Genomic DNA, 12090 nt, shown 5'->3' with positions numbered 1-12090 from the left:
AACTATTCACCAACTATTATCAACTTCGAATGACTAATATGGTTTTACAGTATAGATAAAAGTATGAAATCTTTTTCACCTAAAAAATTTAAAATACTTAATCACTATTTAAACGAAGCAATTGTAGATGATAAAGTAAAAGTAAAGGATACTTCCATCTTTACAAGTTTCGGTGTTTATTATTTAGTTTAAATCTTATCTGTACATAGTTATAGAAAACGTGAATGGAAACTTTTTATAAAGTTTGTAAACAACTTGCACGAACTTTTAGAAATTTACTAATGTTATAAATTATTTTTTCAAGAAAAGTTATGACGAAACATGGTCTCAATATGATTGAATTCTATATAAATGTATATGAACGGTAGGACTTTTTATGGGTAGTTTTAGATATTGGGTACTTTTGGTTGCAGCAATTTTCTGCTGAATATTCCACCAATGCGTCGCTGATTTGTTTAAAATTTGTGGCGCTAAAGAGCATAAAAATTTATTAAATTTTTTAAAACTATTACGAAACCAGGGACAAAATGATGCAATAACATTAAAAAAGCAAACATATTATTAATAAAAAATCTAAAAAAACTCTAATATTTTAAACTTAACTTAGATGTATTAAGTTAACTTGAAAATAACTAATCTAAGTAATATAACTTTAAACAGTTAGTTTTCGATAATTAAATTAGTGTTTTAATAAACTACTAAGTATTATTTAATTTTTCTAATAATTACCTATAAAAAATCAAATTTGCGTAAATTTTTAAATAAACAGTTAAAAGAAACGTACTTTTTGGTAAATTAATAAAAACTAATCAATAGTGATTAAATTTTATGTTAAAACTCAAAAAAATAAGAAGAAAACCTATAAACGTTATAACTTAATCAGTTTTAACAAAAACAATAGTATTTAGTACATTTTGTAAATTAAATAAACAATAAAACGTCGTTTAAACGTCAGACATAGATTAATTTTTTTTATGTAAATATCAAAATATTATTGATAAATGTTTTGATGAGAAGTTAGTAGAAAAACTAGGTATAAAAGGTATAAATAAAATTTAACGTTTAAAGAGACAGGAATACACTTTAAAAACATTTTGAATTCTACTTATAACTCTTTATTACATAAATGACAGAATATTAAATATATGGTCAAAACAGGTTTACCAAAGGAATTAAATCAAGGTTCGTACATTCTAAAACTTTATTTTAAATTCTCATTGGTTGATAACCCGTTTAGTAATGAATTTCATTAATTGATTCTACTTTTAAAAAATATTTTCATTTGTATTGAAGCTGTTTTCATTGAAAACACTAAGAGAAAACAAAATTTTAAATAAAAAGTAACACAAAACGCTTAAAAAACATCTTGATTCGAGATTTTTATCACATATAAACAAAAAATAGTAAAAAAAAAATTCGAGCAGGTTTTTAGTATAAACTTACAGTAATTTTTTTTTGGCGAAAATAAACATAAAAGTATAATTGAAAAAGTTTTAAGTTATTAAAAAATAAAACTCTAAAAATAATTAAGAATTAGTTTAATAAAGGAGTAAATTTTATGAGATCCATATAATTTAGACATAAAATGAGTGTAACGGGTAAGCGTAGGATTCAAAAAAATTTGTTAATTGTAGTTTAAAATATTAAGCTTATACTTAGGCATAACAGTTTAAGTTAAAGTAACTATTACTATTATTTAGTTTAAGTAAGTCAATTATCTTGTTTGTTTTATGTATTACCTTGTTGTGTGTATTACGTATAGTTTTTGTTTTGTTGTTTTGTATTTTTTTAAATATCAAGTATTATACTTGATTAAATACAATGATCAAATTAATTCAAATATTGATTTAGTTGGTTTGTTATGTTAACAAAATAGGTACATAATTAGTTATGTTATCATACTTTTATTGAATTAGTATTTATGAATAAATTTCAATGCAAAAACTTTTGAAAAATTCTTAAAACTTTTACATTTATTAACCCAAAATGTGCTGATGTTTCATAGGTAACTTAGACGAGCAGTCAAGGCGGGGTACTTTTACTCAGAAATACCTATGTTAGGGTTCAAAGCCCACCACTGCCATATTTTTACAATTATGTAAGTAATCAAATATAATTATAAAAAATAAATAAAAAGTCTATTATTATTTATCTATTACATTCAAAGAGTATCTTTATGAAGTATACGCATCCGTGTAAGGTAAGGATAAGTTTAAGGGCATAGGGAGTTAAAACACTTTTTTCACAATGAGATCTTATTTTAAATAGTTTTTACTGAGCTACAAGATGCTATTTACAGATTTAAAAAATTCAAAACAATTTTTGAGATATAGCCGGTCAAAGTCGGAGGAAACAATAGGTTCCTTATGGGAGGCACAACTAAAACAGTAAATAACGAGAAATCACTAATAGTTTATCTCCTCCTAGGTTTTTTGAGATAACTACCTCAAATTTTTAGGAAATGTTTCTTGTAATGTTTAGAAAAGTCTTTTGCTAAAAAGAACTTATAACAAAAAAAAAAAAATGTTTAATTTTTTATATATAGATTTTTTTATAGTTTTAATAATTCCTTGCACCTGTATTTTTAAATATTGCAAGGAACATTTCCTAAAAATTTGTAGTAGTAATCTCAAAAACTACTGGGAATACTAGAAGATATTTTTTAGTGATTTCTAGTTATTAGCTGTTTTAGTTTTGCCTCCCATATGGAACCTATTGTTGCCTTTGACTTTGATCGGCTACATCTCAAAAGTTATTTTGAATTTTTAAAATAAGTAAAAAACAACTTCTAGCTTATCAAAAACTATACAAAACAAAATCACATTAAAACATAAAAAATATTATAACTCCCCTATGCCCCTAAATTTATTCTTACAGGGGGGTTACACTTTATCTAAATGAATAACTGACCTTTAACTAATAATTATTTCTAAAAAAATGTTTTAACCCGCCTATGCCCCTAACTTTATTCTTACCTTACATGGATGTATACTTTTTAAAGATACTCTTTGAATGTAATAGATACACATTTTGAAAAATTTGTGCGTACCTTACACGGATGCGTACTTCTTAAAGATACCCTTTAAATGTAAAACATATTTGTTTTAAAAATTTAGTGAGTACCTTACATGGATGTAATCCCCTGCCCTCAACTGTAATTTCCTTTTGCTTATTTAATGAAAGATTCAAAGTTATATAAATGTACAAAAACATGGAAGTGATTGGCTTTAACCCCCTATACCCTTAAAAAAGTTCTTGTGGCAAATTAGATATCTGTTGTTCAAACAATGTTTTAGATCCAAAACAAAGTTATAAAAACAATCAGAGGCCTAAGTTACCATGTGAACTTTGTTTTATAGATTTAACCTGAACTTAATTAAAACTTACTATAACTGTAATTATTATAAGCTAATACTTCAAGATATAAAACTTTATCTTAATGAATAGCTGACCTTTAACTAACCAAAAATTAACTCAAATTTTTCAAATCAAAAACTAAGTGTGTTTCACAAAAGGTATATAAAAAATTTTAATAAACTAACTCTAATATGAAAAAAAATACCTGAATGAATAACTGACCTTTAACTTACCAAAAATTAACTCAACCTTTTTAATTTAAAAATTTATGTACATATTTTAAAAGTATTTACAAATAAAAAAATAAAAGATTTTTTTAAGAGGTTTACAAGTAAGAAAATATTATGTTTTAAGTATTTTTATATTTTTATTTATTTTATTTTTTTAACTTATATACATATTTACATGAAAAAAGAAAAAAACATAAAGTAAAGAAAGTTGTTCTAAAGTGTGTGTGCATGGTAAATGTAAAAAGAAGAAAATAATTAATATGTTTTCCTCTTAAAGATTACTAAACTAAAAATAAGTATGCTTTAAGAAAGATATGTGTCTGTGTTGTAAATGTGGAGTGAAAATATTTCAAAATGAGAAAAAAAACTTGAGCTAATCATTATAAAGACCTATTTAAAACTCCAGTACATTTGTTGTTTTCTTGGTTTTTTAACTGGTTTCTAGCTGTAATTTTTTTGTCTGTTGATTGTACATAAGGTCTACCGTTTATGTATACAAGGTGTTTTTTCCATGCTGCTTTAGAAGTCTTTGTTTTCCTGCATGTTGAAATTTTGTATGTGTTGTTGTGGGTGGAGTAAAATGATAAAAAAGTGTGTTTAATTGTTGCTTAGAAAAATTAAATTTTGGGGCAGTATTTTTGGGTATCCTAAATTGTCCTTCATAATAAAAGGACTTTTTAATGTCTATGAACTGAATGTCTACAAGATTCATAATATTTTCAACCACTTCCAAATATTTTAAAGTGTATGTTCCTGTGATAGTCTTGATTTTAGCGTTTGCACTTTCTGCTGTATTATTTGTGAGTGGTTTTTTATTTGGGAGATTAAGTTTATATTTTGGAATTAATACAAATTGATGTATTAAATCCAATTGTTTTTTTATATATGTTTTAAGCTACCAGTTAGTTTTAACAATTTTTATTGATTAAAAGTAACTTTGAAGCTACAACCAATCAAAGTTAAAGAGTTCAATAGGTTTTTTTAAATGCAAACTCAAAATGCAAGTACAGAAGATTTAACTAAAAATCTATTTTATCCTTCTTATTTTGAGCAAATGTTATAAAAATTTCTCAGAGTAACAATAATAAATTTTTAACAACTTGTAGGAAACAATTTTAATTACTAATTATAATTAAAAAAAAATATTGTAATTAGAATTATGTTCATAGTTTTTTAACAGGTATATAAAAATTTTTCCGGGTTGTAGAATGATGATTTATAAAATATCTCAACTTGAAGATGTTTTGCAATCTTACTTAAAATCAAGACACTAATGGCATTTACTAGTGAAACTAATTATGAGCATGATGCAAAGTGTGTTGACACATTTTTTTTCATAATTTTTTTAAAACTTTTTTTTATAAATATACTTTCTACAAGTTGTTGTAATATCTAAAAAAAAATCTGAAAAATTTTAGTAAATTGCTTTAAAATGGAGGAATAAAATACTTTTAGTGACCTTTTCTTTGAAATCTAAGAAAATTGGCCTTGGAAATAATATAAATTAAACTTTAATATATACTTGTTTGACACTCTTTGTCATAAAATCTTCTGTGAGTAACCTTAACCTTCCCGGAATTTTTTCTTAAATCCAAAAATACTTTTAATAAACTGTTTAAAATTTTTCCTGAGATTTTTTTAAATATCTTAAAACTGCTTTGAGTTTCCCAGAGTTTTAAAAAATTAAAAATTTCGTTAGTTTCCCTGAGATTTTCTATTATTTGAAATTTCCTTGAGCTCATTAGTAAGTGGCAACCCTATATATATTTTATTACATAAAAGCCAATATGAATTTGATAATTACCTAGGATGATGTTGCACCAATATCTAACTGAATTTATATTGTATTTGATGTATTCTTTTTTGGCTATAATTTTTGGCTAAAAAGTTATATTTTATAAGTACATAAATTGAGTTATATATCATAAACTAATAAAATTTAAATATTTAATCACTTTTATTAAACAATATGAAGCAATAAAATCATTTCAATTCTTTATATTGATTATGATATTGTAAAACAAAATTAATTGAATACTTTAGTTTATCATAAATAAATTTTATTCTCACTTTGTATTTAGAGCTTGTTTAATACAAAGTATTTTTCAGGCTAAACATAGTTAGCATAAAACATTGATTTTTAGCCTAAAATAATGGTTAGAAAGACATTATATTCGAAATACTTTCAGCTTGACATTGGTGCAACTTCATCCTAGGTAATTACTATGATTTTTTATACAAAAATAAGGACCCCACCACTCATACCCTTATATTAGCAGTAAAAATAAATAATCCTAAGTTAAATTATTAGGTTATGGTCGGTTTTAAGAGCGCGTATTTTACTTAATAGATTAATCTTTTTTAGAGGTACTTTTTAACACTATATTCAATTTTTTATCTTAGCAGGGCGTAGCCCTGCTAATATTTACATTTATTATCAAAGTTGCTACAGTACTAAACTATATTTACTTTGAGGACAGGTCAAAATTGCATTACGACAAAATTGCACGAGATGACAAAGTTTAACAATCAAAATTTTTCACAATGGGTCAATTTTGAACGAAGATACTTTTACTCACAGACAAGTTTGCACGAGAGGACAAAATTTCGCGAAGACAAATTTGCACGAAAGGACAATTTTTCACAAAGACAATTTTGCATTAAGGGTCAACTTTGCACAAAGACAAATTTGCACAAAGGGTCAATTTGCACGAAGATACTTTTGCACCTAGACAAATTTGCACGAAGGGATACTAAGACAATTTTACTTCAAAAGTCAATTTTGCACGAAAATTAAAAAAAAACTAAAAGATAACTTGATAAAAAACAAAAAAAAAGTTACTGACGATGGTAAGGGTACAGGTAAAAGTGATAGTAAAAATTAAAAAAAATATAAATATTGTTCACAAAAAACAAGAAAATGATTAAATAAACATAGATTAATTAAAAAGGAAAAAAGCTACCAACCGAGGGTAAGAATTAGGGGTAAATAGTAGAAAAAAATTATAAAAAATTAATAAGAAAAAGATAAAACAAGTTACCGACCGAGGGTAAAGATTAGGGGTAACAGTGATAGTAAATAAAGTAAATAAATAAAAACAATTACACAAAGATTTAGTTGTTGATAATCTTAAATAATTTTTTATTGAAGCTGTAAAGTATTTTTAAAATGTATGATAAAGTTAACATTGTTATTACATTCAAAGTTTTTTTTTTGCACTTCATTTTAAGTCGAGAAATAAACCTTACAACAGTAATTAAAACATTTCGGGTATTAAATACAATTAAGTAAAGTTTATAAAGAAGACTAACTAGAATAAATTTTATTACATTCTGAACTGTTAAATAAATAAACAAGTCTGTTTGCTCTAGGTATAAAAGAAACTTAGTTAATTACAACTACAACTATTATCATTATTGAAAACTTAACTATCATAAAAATAATTAAATAGAGCTACTTGAGCTTATTTCTTAAAAAGTGACAAAACTTTTTAGTTTAAAAACATTCTTTCTTCATGTTATCTAAGATGATGCAAGTAAGACAATTAAAAATAGTTTTTATATCCTTATAAAGTGGTCGTTTCAAACCACGTGATGAGTATTATTAAGAGTTTTATATGCTGATGTAATTTTAAACTGTATAGTTATTGCTAACAGTTCATTTTTAGTAACAGTTGCTAACAGCTGTTATTAATAAGGGTCAGATAGATTATTTCTTACATGTGTTTTCTTAATAAACATTTTATAACTGTATTCGCTCAAGTTTTCGTACAAGTAGGTAAAAACAATATTTAATTTGTTTTAAATATTAAAAATGGTAACAAAATTTCAACAGTTAAGAATTTGAACATAAAAATAATTTTTAAAACCTTAATTCATAAAAAGGAAAGTTTAAAACATTCTAAATTAACAGAGTTGTCTATGTTTGATTACTCTTGCATCCCTTAAGTAGTTATAATTATCTGTAAAGCTAATAAAAAATTTTAAATAAGTGTATATAAAATACTCATTTTATATTTCTAGCAACTACATTGGTGTATACTTTTTAAAATAAAAACAGCAAAAGAACTTACAATGTTTTATAGTAAATTTATAGTCTAATAACAAAAAAAGTTTTTTTTTAATCACTTTAAAGTACTTTATTTCAAATAACTGCATAATGCAATTGCGTTAACTATGCTAGTTTTTTAAAATGTTATATGTTTATTAAAAGAAAAACCGCTTGCAGCAAGAGATGATGAAGAGTCATGTCATCTCTTTAAAGCGGTGCAGAAAATTGTAGCGGTACACGTGGGATTCCATATTTTTTACAAATTAACCCTCTTTTTAACAAAATCTTTCAAATCACCCCACATCCTTTCAACCGTTTGTGTATGAACTCAAGGGTTGACAGGATGTACAAAACCTACGGCATGGTTCATTTTTTCATTTTTTAATATTCGTCATACAATGAACACTACTTTATGCTATCTTGATAGAAACGAATGTTCTATTTTTCTGTCGTACTTTATAAAGAGTAAAACATTTTTATAGTGTTTTACTTGCATTATTTTAAATAACTTTAAGTAAGAACATTTTTAAACTAAAAAATGTCAACTTTTAAGATATAAGCTAATACGAAAAGCTTTATTTAATTATTTTATATGACAGTTAAATTTACAATTATGATGAAAGTTGTAATTGTACTTATCTAAGTTTCTTTCATAATTTAATTATCGTATTTAAAGTTTTATTATTTTAACTTGTTGACAATGTTTACTTTATAATACTTTTTTTAAAAAGTTTACAGTTTTAGAAAAAAATAATTTTTAGATTATCAACGATTATAACATTACATTGTTAAAAAAAGTTAACGTTTTAGCAAATATATTAAAAATGTTTTAAACTATTTAATTAAACTCTTTATTAAACTAGAAAACAGTAATAAACATTCAATTTTTCCAATGAGCAAGCATCTTTTTTTTTTTAAGAATACAAAAGTTATTGATAAAGGTACTGTGTTAGATATAAACTAAAATAAACAATTGATTATCTAATATTTTATCTTACTGGGAATGTTAGAAATAAATCTTATCATTTAAACTAAAAACTTGTATTTATTTGTGTAATTGTTTTTATTTATTAACTTTTTTGTTTATTTTACTATCACTGTTACCCCTAATCCTTACCCTCGGTCGGTAAGCTATCTTATTTTTTTATCTCGTTGATTATAATAATTTTTTTTATAATTTTTTTTACTTCTACCCCTAACCCTCAGTCGGTAGGTTTTTTTACTTATTAATTAATTTTTACTTTTTAACTTACTTCTTTTTATTTTAAATACTTATAAATTATTATTTATTTTACTTTAACTGCTACCTTTAACTCTTACCCTCGGTCAATTACTTTTATTTGTTTAGTAAGTTATACATTAATTTGTTTTTATTTATACCATTTCCCTGTTTTTTTTTAACTGTCGAGCAAAATTGCCCCTTTGTGCAAAAATGTCTTCTTGAAATTTTGTCCAATCGTGCAAATTTGTCTTCGTGCAAAAGTGTCCCATCGTACAAATTTAAACCTTGATGCAAAATTAACCCCTCGTGCAATTTAGTCTTTTGGTGCAAATTTGTGCTCGTGCAAAATTGACCCTTAATGCAAAATTGTCTTTGTGAAAATTGTCTTCGTGAAATTTAGTCCCCTCGTGCAATTTTGTCTGTGAGTAAAAGTACCTTCGTTCAAAATTGGCCCTTTGTGATTAATTTTGATTGTTAAATTTTGTCATCTCTTGCAAATCTGTCTTTGTGCAATTTTAACCTGATCTCAAAGTAAATATAGTTTAGTACTGTAGCAACTTTGATAATAAACATAAATATTAGCAGGGCTACGCCCTGCTAAGATAAATAATTGAATATAGTGTCAAAAAGTACCTCTAAAAAAGATGAATTTATTAAGTAAAATACGCGCCCTTAAAACCGACCATAACCAATTATTATTTAATATTTTTTTTTCATCCTAGATATGTATTACAGTTAAATTGTATACAAATTTCTGAAACTAGTAAGGTTTAATATTTGAGAACAGACCTTTGAATTTTAAACCAAGTGTTTTGCTAACTTGTAACATTTTGTGGTGCCAAAATAAGATAAATAGCATCAAAATTTACGGTTGAATAGTTTTGTTTCTATGAAAATAGATCAGCAAATCAGCAACACATGTGTAGAATATTCAGCCCAGCAATTTTTCAAAAAAAGTACCCAATATTTTGATGACGTTATTAACTTTACTTTGGGTAGTTTTGAAGCTTAAACTTTGTAAACAAAGTAAAATTGCTGTCCAGGCCTATGATAAATTCACATTGTTTATTTTTTTAAATATGAAAATGCATAAATCTGAATAAAAACAATGAAATAGTACAAAACATTTCCCTTTGTTATTAAAGTTATAGAAATATAATTTCTAACTCTGATATTTTTTGTGTAAGTTACAATTTCAAACTCAAAACAAATTAAGCTATTATCTTTTTAATTTTTCCTTTTTAGTTTATTATTGATGACTTTAAGTCATTGAAAAAATTTAATCTAGTTATACATAAGTTTTGTAATTCAATAAAACCTAGCACTTTTTTAGTTTGAAATAAAGCTAAAATGATGGTCATCAAACCTAGATGTTTATTGGAATCTTGGAATGTTGTATAAAATCCTAGAATAACTTAAAATTCTGATGACTTTTTTTATAGAAAAATAAATAATACTTGTAATTAAAAAAGTATGTTAAATTAGGAAAAAATTGAGCGAAATTTAAAAAAAATCTTAGTGTAGTTACAGGAAGGGTGTAGATCAGCTTTATTACAACTTGATGTTAATTTACAGATTTTTAAGTAAACCACAAGTAGCCTTATACAGATTTTTAATACTAAAACAAATTTTTGAGATAAAAAATTATATTAGTGAGTACAATAGGTTTTTATTGTCATCTTTTATTTTGTTTTCTTTCTTTATATAAATATTCAAAGATATATTTCCTTAAGATTTGACAGGGTCGCCAAAACACCTGGAATCCAGGAACTTGACAGTTTAAACAAAAACTGAAAACAGCTTGAGTCTGTGGAATAAAAAAAAAAGAAAAAATATGGTATTTCAAACAAAAATCACCAAAAAATATGTGATTTTTAAACTATTTCTGCATGTAAAATAATAAAGTTTTGATTAGACATAATAAGTCTATCATATATATGAGTTTTTATTTCTATCAATAAATTTATTTAACTATAAACACATTTTAAGTTTTTTTAAAATATCTTTTTAGTGTTGTTATACTATTTAAGATAGTTATTTTACCTTAAATTTATTAGTTTATGCTATAATAGATAGATCAATATATTTGTTGCCTTAAAAACTTAGAAGTAATTCTGAAAACATGAAAAAAGTTTTAAAAATATCTGTTTATGGTATTGATCTCAAAAACGTAGGAGTAGAAAGATTTTTAGTAGTTAACCCCTATCATAAGGAACCTATTGTATTCTCCAACTTCAACAGGCTATTTCTCACAAAACTTTTTTAATATAAAATTTCTGTAAAAAGTAACTCAGAGCTTAGTTAAAATTCAACAAAATAAGATCAAGTTATACAAAAAAGACTAACCACACCCTCCCCAAGCCCTAAGTATTTTTTATTATTATTAAACTAAATTTAATGTTTTACTAGCAGGTATATTTGTAGTGTTAAGTTACTAAAATGGCAAAAGAAGCATTTAATTTCATTCAAAAGTGGAAACACTTAGGTGAAAAAGATTTTACTGAGATTTTTTTGAAAGAACTTCCTAAGTTTGGTTTAGGGCCACTTGACCCATATCGAGAAAATGTACAATTTGAACCACCTCAAAAGGTTGATGATGTTGCAGTCAAACTACAATTAGGATTACCCACAGACTGCATACCAATCCAAAACTCAGGGGCTGGGGATTGTTTGTTTAAGGCTATTTCCCAGTCCCTGTATGGCGTTGAAGACCATCATAGAAAAATTAGGTTAAAAGTATTTATTTGGATGGTTAAAAATAAAGATGCAGTTGTACAAATAAGAGAAAAGTACATACACTTTACATTTGACTCTGTATTTTCTTTAACAATGCAAGTGGGAACACCGCAGACGTGGATGGGAGTTGCCCACATTGCATGCAGTGCAATGGCACTTAATATACATATAAATACATTCTACCCATATGTAAATGGTCTAGAAAATACTATAGCCAAATTGCTTAACACAATTTTTAATTGTAAAGTTTATGGAAATGAAGTAAGTATTGTAATTCAATGGTCTTCCATAACTTTTGTTACTAATAAATATTGGCAGCCAAATCATTTTGTTAGTTTGGTAAGTAAATTTAAGCAAAACAGTAAATTCGAAATAAGTAAAAGGAGAATTATAATTGTTGACAGCAATGATAAAGACAGTGATGATTTTTCAAATGCTAGTGTTAATGTTGATTCAAGTTTAAGTGAGAATTTGTTTAAAACAGTTAAAAACCA

Source organism: Thalia democratica, chromosome 7, assembly GCF_965202585.1.
Source record: "Thalia democratica chromosome 7, ktThaDemo2.hap1.1, whole genome shotgun sequence".
NCBI lineage: Eukaryota > Metazoa > Chordata > Thaliacea > Salpida > Salpidae > Thalia > Thalia democratica.
This window is presented reverse-complemented; position numbering follows the sequence as displayed.